Genomic DNA, 14,263 nt, shown 5'->3' on the forward strand with positions numbered 1-14,263 from the left:
ATCATTCTGGGCACAAGTATGAGTATACTTGAGCCATGAGATCCATAACTATTCATTTTTCACCTGGGGCAAGAATAGAGGTAAAAGGTGGGGCAGATGGGGTTGCTAACATGTACAGTTTCTTAAGTTTTCTCTTACTGTGTAGTTAGTCAATCAGAAACAGTTACAGATGGTCATTGTGAATCCCATAGTCTCCCCAATGGAGATGCTGCAGAGCTTGCTTCTGGGAGAGCGATAATGACATATGATAGAATTAACTCTCCACTGGAGGAGAATGCCACCAGAGATACTTGATGCTATTATATTTGTATTGCCAGAGTCTAGCATAAATGCCTTCCACATATTAGATATTTAATAAATGTTCCTTAAATTGGTGTAAGCCTTATTTCCAGGCAAAGAGCAGGACCTGGTAGGTGTTTATTCCTATTAGTGGCTCTGCTATCAATCCAGTCAAATGCCCCAAAATAATGGTGATTTTTAAAAGGCACAGCTTGGTAAGAAAATAATAGCAATTATTTTCAGTCAATCAGTCTCATTGGATGGGCAGCTAGGTTGTCCAGTAACAGGTCAGGAAGAACTGAATTCAAATTGAGCCCCAGATACTTGCTAACTGTGTGACTTGGATAAATCGCTTAACCCTGCTTATCTCAGTTTTTTCATCTACAAAATGAATTGGAGAAGGAAATGGCAAACCACTCCAAAGCTTTTGCCAAGCCAGTTGCTCAGACCAATTCTGATACAGATCTGATTCTCTTTTATCCCTATTCCCAAACACTTTCTAAGAACTCTCTAGATTAGACTCACAATAAGAGATCATCTCCACTCAGCTGCCAAATGTATATTATTAAAGTGCTGCACTTAGCATGTTATTTTCCTGCCCAAGAAAACCCCAAATCAGTTCACAAAGAGTCAGATGGGACTGAAAACAACCAAACAATAACAACACAAAATGCATTCTCAGGATAAACATTTCCCCCACAAAATACCTTTTCTCCAATTTTCAATGTACTGAAGGAACTAAAGAACATTCTTGAAATACAATCTGTTTCTTAGACCAAAATGTCAGGGTTTTTATCATCCCTGGAACAGTTCCTAATCAGGCCCATCCGGGAACATAAAATGGGTTTGTAAGACAATTAATTGTTAACTTTTCAGACACTGATGTTACCAGCAGATTTTAGCAACCCTGCAAAGCCAGAGTCCAAATGGATGGAGTCAACACTGTCTAAAAGAGATTAAAGAGGGAAATCTGAACTACCTCCAGGCTGGAATCTCCCAGCCTCCTCTTTTCTCTTAGAGGGAAAAGCAGACAGTCTGCCCATAAGGAAGAATGTAAGATGCTGGGAATGGAAAGTCATTGTTTATACTGCCTGGAGTAGGATCAAATGACTCAAAGGATTAACATATCAGAACAATAAGACTCTGACACCAACTGAAGGAAAAGCCAGAAAAAAAATTCTCTCCCCTTCCTCACCTCTCTCTCTGTCTCTCTGTCTCTCTGTCTCTCTGTCTCTCTCTCTCTCTATCTATCTATCTATCTATCTATCTATCTATCTATCTCTCACACACACACACACACCATATACACCAAGTACCATGTTTTTCATCTTAGCCAAAATAAGTTGGGTGGAAGGACAGTCCTAAGATGGATTTAAGAGACTTTGGAAGCAAAATGTAAGGAAGCAGTCAGTTGCCCAGAGTTGTTCTGATACAAATCTAATTCTCTTCTTCTCTAACTCCCAAACACTTCCTATGAAGTCTCCACATTAGACTGACAATAAGAAAGTTTCCACTCAGCTGCCAAATGTGTATCATTAAAGGGCTGCTCTTAGCATGTCATTCTCCTGCAAAAGAGGCTTTATCTTTAGGATAAAATACAAACTCCTGGACAGATGAGAACAGTTTGTTCCAATGGCCAGAAAGGAGATTAACACAGGCACTATGGTGTCCTTAGAGCTTTGGTCAGACATTGAAAGCCAAGGCTGTCCACTGTATCCAGAGCCACCATTCTGATATTGCCTTGCCCCTGGATTTTGATGATTCTGAAAGAAAGAGTAAGGCTTTCACTCTTTATGGAACTCTGCCTGACAAACCCAATTCATGCATAAGTCAAAACATTATCCTGTGATGCCATTGGTCCTCTTCAAAAAATGCAAGATGAACAATGACAATAAAGCCTATCATTTGACTCTATTCTTCTAGTCTATCTGCCTAGAATACGTTGCTATTATGGTTGTTTGGTCATAGTCGATTCTTTGTATCCCCATTTGGAGTTTTATTGGCAAAGATATTGGGGTGGTTTGACATTTCCTTTTCCAGCCCATGCTACCGATGGAGAAACTGAGGCAAACAGGATTAAGTGATTTGCCCAGGGTCGCCCAGCTAATAAGTATCTTAGAACAGATTTGAACTCAAGATAATGAGTTTTCCTTACTCCAGTCCTGGAACTCTATATACCGGGTCACCTAGCTAACACACATTATAGGCACTTCATAAAAGTTTATTGACTGGCTATCCAGGATGATTACCTCTTACTCTCATTCATAAACTACTTCCTATTTCTTATTATCATCATGAGTCCTTTCCTGATTCTTCCAAAATAATTGTCTTTACCCATTGGTATTATATCCTGTTTTTATTTCTCAGTGACCAAGTTATCCCCATCCTTGCCAACATAATATAAACTCATAGAAGGCAAGACTATATGATTGTGTGTGCATGTGTGTGTGTATACACATGCATATGTATGTGTGTGTATCTGTAGTATAGTGCCTGGCACATAATAAGCAATTTCAAAATGCTCTTAATTTACTGGGGGGAGGGGGGGTTCCACATATATATATGTATATATATATATATACATATACATACATGAATCTTTTTAAAATTATCTATTCAATTACATGTAGAAACCATTTTTGACAATCATTTTCTAATTTTTTAGGATTCAGATTTTCTCCTTTCCTCCCTTCCCTCCTTGCCCCCCCGCAGGTGGTGAATAGTTGGCTATAGGTTATACCAGTATTTTCATGCAATACATCATATATATTCATTCATCTTGGGGAATCCCCCAAATCCATGTGGTTATAGACCAAACCTCTTCTGGCCATTATGGATAATGTAATGCCTCTGAAAGAACAAGGGTTCTGAAAGAACTTAAGACCTGAATTTGAACATGGTCATAAGGAAGTCTCAAAGCCTCTGCTCTTTAGTTTCCTCAGCTGTAAAAATGGAATAACAATGCTTGTCCCACCTATCTCACAACATGGTTTCCAACTTAACAACAGTCGTGGCTCTTCACTCACACAGCCAATCAAATAGTTTTGATGCAGGTCCTCATCACCTTGTACCTGGCCTCCTGCTTCATATCTCTCCCCATTCTAGTCCATCTTCATTCAGCTACCAAGATGATCAGCCTATTCAATAAACACCAATGGCTCCCAATTACCTCTAGGATCAAATATAAAATCCTCCGGCTTAAAGCCCTTCACAACCTAGCCCCTTCTCCATTTTCCAATCTTTTTTTTAAATTTATACACTCTCCTGTGTGCATTCTAGGATCAAGTTACACTGGTTTTCTTGCTGTTCCTTACCCAAGACACTCCATCTCCTTGTTCCTTGTTCTCATGCCTAGAATGTTCTCTCTCATCCCCTCTGCCTCCTGGCTTCCCTGGCTTCCTTTAAGACTGCTTAAATCTCAGTCTCTGCAAAACAACTTCTTGGACCTTCTGTCTTCCCTGCCAGCCACTGCCAGTGCCTTCTCTCTGAGATTATCTTCCATTTGCACAATGAACAAATATATGTCTATATACATATATATATGTAAAGCTGTTTTATACTTCGTATGTTTACTATATATAGTACCTAGCTATTTACATGTTGCTTCTCCCTACAACATAAGTTCCTCGAGGGCAGAGACCATATTTTTGTCTTTCTTTATATCCTGTGTTTAGCACATGCCTGGTACAGAGTGACCACTTAATAAATGCTTGTTTTCAGGTAGACAATATTGTTCTAAGGTACTGATTTTTAAACTGCATGGCACCATAAAAATGGGAGCTATTATTGTACTTTTGAAGAGTGGAGGGACTATAATTGCAATGTCATTGTGATGGCAAATTCCTGGCATAGGAACTACCTCCACCAATGCAGAATAGTAACTCATCTGTAGCTTAAAGGTTTTGTAGAACTATCAGGAGGCATGGAAGAGCTGTGACTAAGATGGCACAAGCTCAGTACTTGGGAGTCAGGAAGTCCTGAATATGAATCCTCTCTAAGACCCTTACTAGCTATGTGACCTTGAGCCATTTAATCCTTCTGAGTCTCAGTTTCCAAATATGTAAAATTGGGATGATAATCATATCTACATCATAGGGTTGTTGTGAGGCTCAGTTGAGTCAATCTAATTACCCCACTCCATTTAAAGCAAATGATATATTAAAAGTGAGAACATAAATAAATCAGAGATTTAGAATCAGAATCAAAAATGTCTTGATCACTTGAAGTGACTTTTCACAGGAAATATGTTTGGACTGGCAGATTAAGCATGGTCATACCTGGGCAATCAGAGAAAACATCAAATTGGTTTAGATCAGGGATACTAGAGTGAATACAAGCCAGAGACAATATTTCAGGAAAACCCTAGAGAAGTGGGAAAGGACCTATTAGTATAAAAATATCTATAGCAGTTCTTTTTGTGATGACACAGAATCATAAATAAAATAGATGCCCACAACTGGGGGGATGGCTGAACAAGTTGTGTACATTTTATACATTGTGATGGAAAACTATTATGCTTTAAGAAATGATGAGTAGGATGATTTCAGAAAACCTTGGAAGAACTCATGTAAAGTGAAGTGAGCAGAACCAGATGAACATTGCATATAGTGACAGTTATAGTCTAAGAATGATCAACAGTGAAAATATTAATTACTCTGACCAACACAATGAGACATGACAAATCCAAAGCACTCATGATGAAAATACTATCCACTTCCAGAGTGAGAACTGATGAATTCTAAATGCAGCTTCCTTTTTTTTTTACTTTATTTTTCTTGTTGCCTTTTTTGGGTCTTTTCTTTTTCAACATAGTTCATATGGAAATATGTTTTGCATGATTTCACATGTACAATCAATATTAAATATTCTAACTCCCTAATAGGGGAGAAGTGCATAAGAAGGGGAGAGAATTTGGAACTCAGAATTTTTAAAAAATGAGAGTTTAAAAAATTTACATGTAATTGGGAAATATTTAACAAAATAAATAGAAATATACTTTCAAAAAGTCCTAGAGAAGAAATCACAAACTGGCAGGAGAAGCCTTCATTCTTTGACTTCAACCTCAACCTAGGTATCCTTCTCAGCCAAACCCTAACCCTTTCCTAGAGGAGGAATTTGTGACAGGTAGGGAGGATTTTGGATTTTCTCCTCTTCCCATGCATACCCTAGCATCATTTCCCAGGACATCAGTGGCTAGTGTCAGGGTCTGTATTGGTAGCCAAAGACATAATACATATAATGCAGAAAGGGAGATTCCATAAGGGACACTAGAAGCAAATCCCTGCCTAAGCGGAACTTCATGAGCATTTTATGAAGCAGACAAAAGGATTTCTAGGAACCAAGAGCTACCTCTTTGCCTTAGGGACTCTCTAGTCTTATTTATTTGTTTGTTTGTTTATTTATTTATTTAGAATATTTTTCCATGGTTACATGATTTGTGATTCCTCCCCCTTCCCTCCCTGCTCCTGGAGCTGACAAGCAATTCCACTGGGTTATACATGTATCATTGTTCAAAGCCTATTTCCATGTTATTCATATTTGTAGTAGAGTGATCTTTTAACATTAAAACCTTAATCATATCCCTACCAAACCACATGATCACTCATATGTTTTTCTTCTGTGTTTCTGCTCCCACAGTTCTTTCTCTGGATATGGTTAGTGTTCTTTCTCTTAAGATCCTATGAATTGTCCTGGGTCATTGCATTGGTGCTAGTAGAGAAATCCATTACATTCAATTGTGCCATAATGTATCCGTCTCTGTGTACAACGTTCTCCTGTTTCTGCTCCTTTCATTCTGCATCAATTCCTGGAGGTCATTCCAGTTCACATGGAATTCCTCCAGTTCTTTATTCCTTTGAGCACAATAGTATTCCATCACTAGCAGATACCACAATTTGTTCGGCCATTCCCCAATTGAAGAGCATACCCTAGTTTTCCAATTTTTGCCACCACAAAGAGTACAGCTATAAATATTTTTGTACAAGTCTCTTTCCTTATTATCTCTTTGATATGGCTGGATCAAAGGGCAGACATTCTTTTAAAGCCCTTTGCACATAGTTCCAAATTACCCTCCAGAATGGCTAGACCAATTCACAACTCCACCAGCAATGTAATAATGTTCCAATTTTACCACATCCCCTCCAATATTTATCACTTTCCTTTGCTTCCATATAGGCCAATCTAATGAGGTAAAGTGGCACCTCAGAGTTGTTTTAATTTGCATTTCTCTAATCAGGAGGGATTTAGAACACTTTTTCATGTGCTTATTGATTGTTTTGATTTCATCATGTGAAAACTGCCTATTCATGTCCCTTGACCATTTGTCAATTAGGGGATGGTTTGGGGACTCTCTAATCTTGATCCCACTTTCAAATGGCGCCTTCAGATGCTTGTAAGAGAGTGTCACAGACTGTTATTTTTTGGAGGGAGGTGGGTGCGGGGAGAAGAGGATTTTTGTGCCAATTATTCATACTATGCTACTTTAAAGACAGAATGAAGGAAAGGAATATTTATTAAACATTTCCTATATTATAGGCACTGAGCTAAGTACTAGCCATACAAATAAAATCAAAAAGAGAAACAGTTCCTGACCCCAAGGAACTTCCATTCTAAATGAGTAATGCAATGTGTAAAACAGAAGAAGAAATGCAAGGAGTCAGGGGAGCTAAAGGTTTTGAAGTCCAGAAGTTAGTAATCCAGTTGGGAGGGAAATAAAAACTAGCCTGGATCCCTCTACAATGGGGAGACTGTAACATGATACAGAGACTCCTGTAAGAACTTACCAATGAGAGAAGCTTGAAGGCTGGCCTTACAGAGGGACTTCAGTGTTGAGAAAGTTCTAGGGAAAGTTGCATGTTCAAAAGCAGTAATTCCCAAAGTGGGCACCACGGTCCCCTGGTGGGTGCTGCAGTGATCCAGGAAAGCGGTGATGGCCACAGGTGCATTTATTTATTTCCTATTAATTGCTATTAAATTTTTTTTAAAAGTAATTTCCAGGGGGCTAAGTAATATTTTTTCTGGAAAGGGGGCGGTAGGCCAAAAAAGTTTGGGAACCACTGTTCAAGAGTGAGGAGAACTCACCCTGAAGGAAGTTCCAGGGTGAGACAGCATAGTTTGAAAGAATTGAAGCCAGGAACTGGGGGGTGGGAATTAAAATGATATAGAAAGGGTTGTAATCCTTTTTAAAACCAAAGTCTAATTGAGTAATTGATAATAAACTGACAATTATAAGGGAAGCACACCACAACACCAACTCATGAGCTATTGCAATGGAAAGATAACCTTAATCCCTCAGGGCTACCTCCAGAGCCTGGAGGGAATATAATAGCAGCATTCTAAGAAACTGACCCAATAGGAGTTGGAATAGTCACTCAGAGTGGATGGGCTACATATAAAGTACTTTCTAAATGCTGCTGGTATTATTAGTATGGTAATCAAGCTACTATGTATTAGAGGAAAACTTGAAACTAAGGTCTTTCTGACCCCAAGCTTGACTCTCTGGTCCTCTACCCAGATGTTATTATTGTTTCCATATTCAGGTAACAGTGATCCCCAAATCTACTATTAGACCAAATTATAAACGATAGCATAGATTGTAATAATGTCATTACAAAGCAACTATTGTTCACATTTATAAATCCAAGGTATAGGGGATGGTGGGAACTGGGTAGCTGTCACAGTTGAGGATTACCTGAATGGTTTTCAAAAACTCAGTTTCTATGAGTAGATCCTTTTTTTCCTAATAGACTTTATTTGTCTTCAATCCTCCAGAATTCATGCCCAGAACTCATATTTATGTTCACATTCAAACCCCTGTGTCATATTACAAGTGGCACTAAATTCCTACTGCTGCCTCTTTGGGGGGGGATAGTATTTTTCCAGGACTGTTTATTTTAAATTTCACATTGTTATTGCTATTTCTTCTCAATGGTTAAAAGACCAGTTGGGAGAATTTTCCACGAGGTTGAGAATTCCTGGGAAACCATGACAATATTCAGCCTTCACAATTACATAGAGAGACATATTTCATGAAAATTACATCGCTTTTGAGTGCCGTTCTATGAATGAGCTCTAATGTTGGAATTCTATTGGATTGAATTTCAGGACATATTTAACATATTTCCAACCAGCAACCTTGGGATGTCTCCTCAATAACTGCGATTATGAAGGGTAGCCTATTTAGTATGAAAACATTTGTTCAGGATAGACAAGGCTTCCTGAAAAATGTTGTACATCTTTATGGCTGACATTTTACTTGTTTGAGTTAAGGTTTTTTTTTTTCACAGCCAAAATGAAATATTTCACTATATAACTCTTTCTCCTCTACTTCAAACAAAACTGGTGGTTCTACCTCAGAAGTTTCTCAACTGCAATAAAATCTCATGCATAAGAATACTGTTGGCTATTAGAATGTCTCGTTATCCCACAATGCCAAGAAATATAAATATGCTCAGATAATATTTATTTCTTTATTTCTTATTTCTTTGGTGATTCCTGGAGCTAATACCAGGAATGCTCTGTACTCTTCGACATGTTTATTTCAGTTCATGGCTAGAACACAATCCATTCATTCATTCATTCTTGTATTCATTCACAAAACATTCAAATACCTATTATGTACAAGGCAATATGATAGATGCTGAAGGAGATATAAAAACAACTAAGAACAGCTGCTTATTCTATTGGAACTTCAGGAATTTCTTTTTTTTAAAGGAGAAAAACTTGCCTGGGGACCAGAAAAAAGTCTCATATTCTCATCTCTTCTAGAGTCATCATTCTGGTTTCTTTGAAGACTTTGCTCTAAGGAGTCTCATCTTCTGGGGAAGAGATTCTCAGTCAAAGGTCCCAAGACACACCCACTTGAATAAAGGGGCAGAGACCTAACCCTAGCTTCTAGTAAGAATTCAATTTATATTACAATTTTCAGTCTCTTAAATCTAATCTATAAACCAGGTAATAGTTATTTGCCTAATATCAAATATTAATCAAATATCTTTGGGGTCCAGGGCTCCCTGATTTTCAAATCTCAAGTCTTTTCTGTTCTCCCAAGTAGAAAAATTAGTGGAAAAATAAACTAACAAGAGATAAACTAAATCCAGAGGGCAAAGTTATTGTCTCTTCTATGTACTATATTGCCAGTCTTTTCATATACAGTTGAGCAGATCACAAAGAGAGGTACAAACAATAGTATATAGGTGGTTGTTGTTTAGTCCGGTCCTGCTGGACTCTTCATTACCCCATTTGAGTGTTTTCTTGATAAAGATATTAGAGTAACTTGTCATTTCCTTCTCTGGCCCATTTTACAGATGAGGAAACTGGGGCATATAGGGTTAAGTGACTTGCCCAGGGTCACACAGCTAGCAAGTAAGTGTTTGAGACATATTTGAATTCAAGAGAATGAGTATTCCTAACTCCAGGTACAGCACTCTATCCACTGAACAACCTAGCTACCCTATAATGTATAGGAGGAAAAGATCATTTCTAACTAGGGGGCATCTAAGAAGTTTTCCAGGAGGAGGTGGTATGTGATACATCATAAAGGTATGGATAAGATTTCAAGACAGGGAGAAAAAGGGGAGGAAATTATAGTTATGAGGTGGTAAAGAAAGGGAAATATTTAGGAGATAAGTGAGTAATCTAATTGGGCTAAAACAGTATATAAAGGCAGAGTAGTGTCAAATAGTGAAAGATTTTTTTGTCGTGTGATTATTCTCCAATCAGAAATGTCTTTGGAAGAGACCGAGTGATGTTGTCATAAGGAATATATTTCAGCTTGAGTGACAGAAAGTCAGCCCTTTTTTGGGATTATGTATCTCCCATGCCTAGCTGTTTGCTTTGGCCCTTCTCTCTGACTCAGCTCTCCAGACTAGCTGCTTAGTGCCTTGCACTTATGCCTCTGCTCTCTCTCTTCCAGCTTGGCTACCTCACTGCTTATACTTACATCCTGCTCTCTCTATGGAATCTGTTCAGACTGTGAGGGAGTCCACTGGGTAGTTAGATTTTATTGAGTGGTAGATTATTAAATTAATATTTTAAAACAAAAAATACAACCTCCAAAGAATCTCATTCATTACAGGTGGCAACCACAAAGTTGTTTATTTGAATTCCTCATTTTGGGGGGGGGTTCTTTTTTGACATTTTACCCTAAAAATATTGGGCTCAAATGTGGAACATTTTTTTTCTACGAGGAATGACTTACCTATAGAGAAGCTGGGATTCTTTGAGCAACAACTTTGAGTGAAATATTCGTGTTCATTGTTTCTTTTGTTTATATCTTAAGAGCAAGCCTCCTGTATGTCTCTGTGTGTGTTTGTCGTAACATAGTTTTCTTTTTGGCTAAAGAGGAAATAGTAAGTAAAAAGACTGTAAAATGAATAGTACAAATATACATATATAATACAGTAAGCTCAGTTTTAAGAATATAGAAGTCAGGGAGAGATGACCTTAAGTTTTTTAGTCTTGATTTCTTTTTTAAAAAAACAAACTAAGCTATAGATAATGTGAAAATAGAATTAACTCTCCCCTTGTCTATTTTTAGCTAAACAAATCAAGAACTTAAAGTACCCCTACTTGACACTAAGTAAGAGAGTTCTCAAATCACTTGCTAGAATGGGTGACAACTACAGAGGCCACTGCCCTGCCCCTGGGCAGTGCTAGGCAAATTGAAAGACTGCGATTGGTTTCTGTAAAGTGGGGAAGGGACAGGAAGTGAAGTGGAAAAAGAACTATAAAAAGTTCTGAACTTCTTGTCCAAGGAACTTATCCTCTGAACTTCTTCTTTGGAGGACTGCTCCTCAGACTTCTCCTTTGAACTTCTTCTCCTTTGGAGTTTATCTTTGGAGACTCTGCATTGGTGAGCTAGACTGAAGGAGGAGACTTTTTCCATGGATCCTGCATTGGCTTGCTGAGTGAGTAACTGGCCTTCTTTTCCTGGCTTCTGGAGAGATTGGTTACAGAGAGGCCTTCCTTTCCTGGAGGAAGCTGTGTTGGTGGAAATTACTGGGAAATCCACGTGGAGAAAAGGGATGTGGGGAAGCCCCTGTAGGGCTGAGCCTCAATTCACCAGAGAAAGGATGGTAGCTTGTTAAACTCTATCTCATTAGCTATATTTTTCCACTTTCACTCTTTCCATCTCTTTTTAAATAAAGCTATTAAAAGTCATTTTGACTTAAGATATAATATTTTTAAATCAGCAATCACAATATTGCTTTAGAACTTTCATATTTAGCATAAAACTTAAATTTAAATTCTTATAATAGGCTTAATTCTAATTAGGAAAGAAAAAGTCACAGTGAGTCATTTACCAGCCCAGTTTAGTTTGGGAAGATAAGAAAGGGATCTATGGATACTGGAGTGGAGACTAACTAGAAGAGCAGCATGGTGGGGACAGTAGCAATGGTGGGACTAGAAGTATTCCAGCACCCATGAAAAGAAGGGAAACATAGATAATGTTGAATGTAGCCATCAGAAGGAGCTACCTAACCCTGACTCTATGATTGGAGCAGGGCCAAACCATTTGGAGCCAGTCTTGTGGTTTCTCTGGAAATTCCCTCTTGCTGCATCTGAAGCCCACTTTTCCAAACAGAAATCACCACTCCAAGAGCTTCCTCAGCTTTCTCAATGGACTTTCCATTGTTATGCAAAACAACTTATATAACATCTTTATAAGGCTTCAATGAGAATCTCTCTTTGTTGAAATATATTTGAACCTTGACATCCTTTGCCCCGATGGGCCCCTCTTACAGTCAAGTCCTATGTGATATCCTGAACTGCAATTCCCTTGCCTCAATTAAAGGTCTATGTTGTTACTATTCTGATAGTCCTCTTTATTTTAGGTTGATAATAGAATACCAAGGAAAGAAGTACCAAGATCCCAAGGGAACCGCTGAACTAGGACTGAGAGTAATAATGGATGCCACCTGGAAGCTCTGCCACCTATTACCCAGATCTAGATCATAGATTCAAGTCATAGAGGGACGGACAAAACAAATTGTGGAACCTTCACCAAGTATTGAGTATAAAACAAATTCTAGAAACTTATCTGTGTATCTCTGAGCACAGGAACAGAGAGGTGATTCAGTTCCAAACTTTAGCCCACCATACAACCCTTCAGTGGAAAAAACCAGGGCATGAGATCAAAAACAAAGAGGAAGCCATAGTTTATTTGCTCTGAATACACAGGAGAGGAAAAATGGGGAGAGAAATAAGAACTATCAAAGGAAGTTATGAAGAGAGAATAAACAGTTTGGCAAAAGAGGTAAATGTTACTAAGGAAATAATACCTTAAAAATTGTAACTGGCCAAGTGGAAGTTAATGACTCCATTAGCCATCAAGAAATAATAAAACAAAGTCAAAAGACTGGAAAAAATGTGGAAGAAAATAAGAAATGTCTCATAAGAAAAAAACATCTGACCTGGGAAATAGATTAAGGAGAGAATTTAGGAATCATTGATCTGCTTGAAAGCCATGAATAAAAAAGACATTAAATTTCAAGAAATTATTAAGTAATACTATCCAAATATCATAGAGGGTACAGTAGAAATTGAAAGAGTCTATTGATCATCTACTGAAAGAAAACAAAAATGAGAACTCCTAGGAATATTATAGCCAAAATGTAGAATTCCTGAGTCAAAGAGAAGATACTTCAGTCAGCCAGACAAAAAAGAATTCAAGTGTTGAGGAGCCATAGTCAGGATCATGCAATATTTGTTAGCCATTACCTAAAAGAAACAGAAGGCTTAATATGATATTCCTGAAATAAGCCAAGTGGACACTTCGTAGTTATGTGACCCTGGGCAAGTCACTTACTCCCAGTTGTTTTGCCCTTAGTACTCTTTTACCTTGGAACTGATATTTAGTACTGATTCTAAGACAGAAGGCAATGATTGTTTTAGAAAAATTAAAGGAATATGATATTCCTAAAGGCAAAAGACCTAATTATAATCATGGATAACCTACCCAGCAAACAAAACAACTAAATTCACAAAGCATTACTTTATGGAGCTAGAAAAAGATCATAAAATTCATCAGGAGGAACAAAAGGTCAAGAATATCAGTATACAGAGAAATCATTTAAAAGAGAGAGAATGTAGTAGCATACTAGCAGTACTAGAAATCAAACTATGCTACAAAACTAATTGTCAAAATAATTTGGTACTGGGTAAGAAATAATAAGGTTGATGAATGGAACAGATTAGGGATAAAATATACTAAAGGAAATGAGCATAGGAACCTAGTGTTTGCTAAACCCAAAGATCCCAGGCATTAGAACAACTCTGTGTTGAACAAAAACTTTTGGAAGACCTATTAAATAGTCTGATAGAAACTAGCCATAGACCAGTATCTTGCCCCATATGCCAAGAGAGGTTCAAAATGGGTACCTGATTTAGACTAAAGAGTGTTATCATAAGCAAATTAGTGGATGATAGAAGAAATTACTTGTCAGATCTGTGAATAGAGAAAGAGTTCATGAAGAAATAAGAGATAAAAGAGGCTCAAATGAGGTCAAAGATCATTTTGATTGTGTAAAGTCAAAAGGTTTTGGACAAACAAAAAGAATGCAGCTAAATTTAGAAGAAAAGCAGGAAATTTATTTTTCAAATATATAGGAAAGTCAGTCATATTTATAAGAATGAGTCATTCTTGTATTGATGGATTGCAAAAGGATATGAATAGGGAGTTTTAAGAGGAAGAAATCAAAGCTATCAGTAGCCATCTTGAAAAAGTACACTAAATAATAATTAGAAAAATATAAATTACCACAACTCTAAGGTATCAGCTCATGTTCATTATATAGATGGAATTGACAAAAACAGAAAATGACAATGCTAGAGGGCATGTGAGAAAATAGGTACAATAACGAACTATTGGTGGAGGTGTAAACTAGTCCAACCACTCTGGAAAGCATTTTATAATTAATTTAAAAAAAAAAAAACAACTATTAAACTATACATACCTTTTGACTTGCCCAGGATCACATGGCTA

Source organism: Gracilinanus agilis, chromosome 5 (genome assembly GCF_016433145.1).
Source record: "Gracilinanus agilis isolate LMUSP501 chromosome 5, AgileGrace, whole genome shotgun sequence".
In the NCBI taxonomy this organism is placed as follows: domain Eukaryota; kingdom Metazoa; phylum Chordata; class Mammalia; order Didelphimorphia; family Didelphidae; genus Gracilinanus; species Gracilinanus agilis.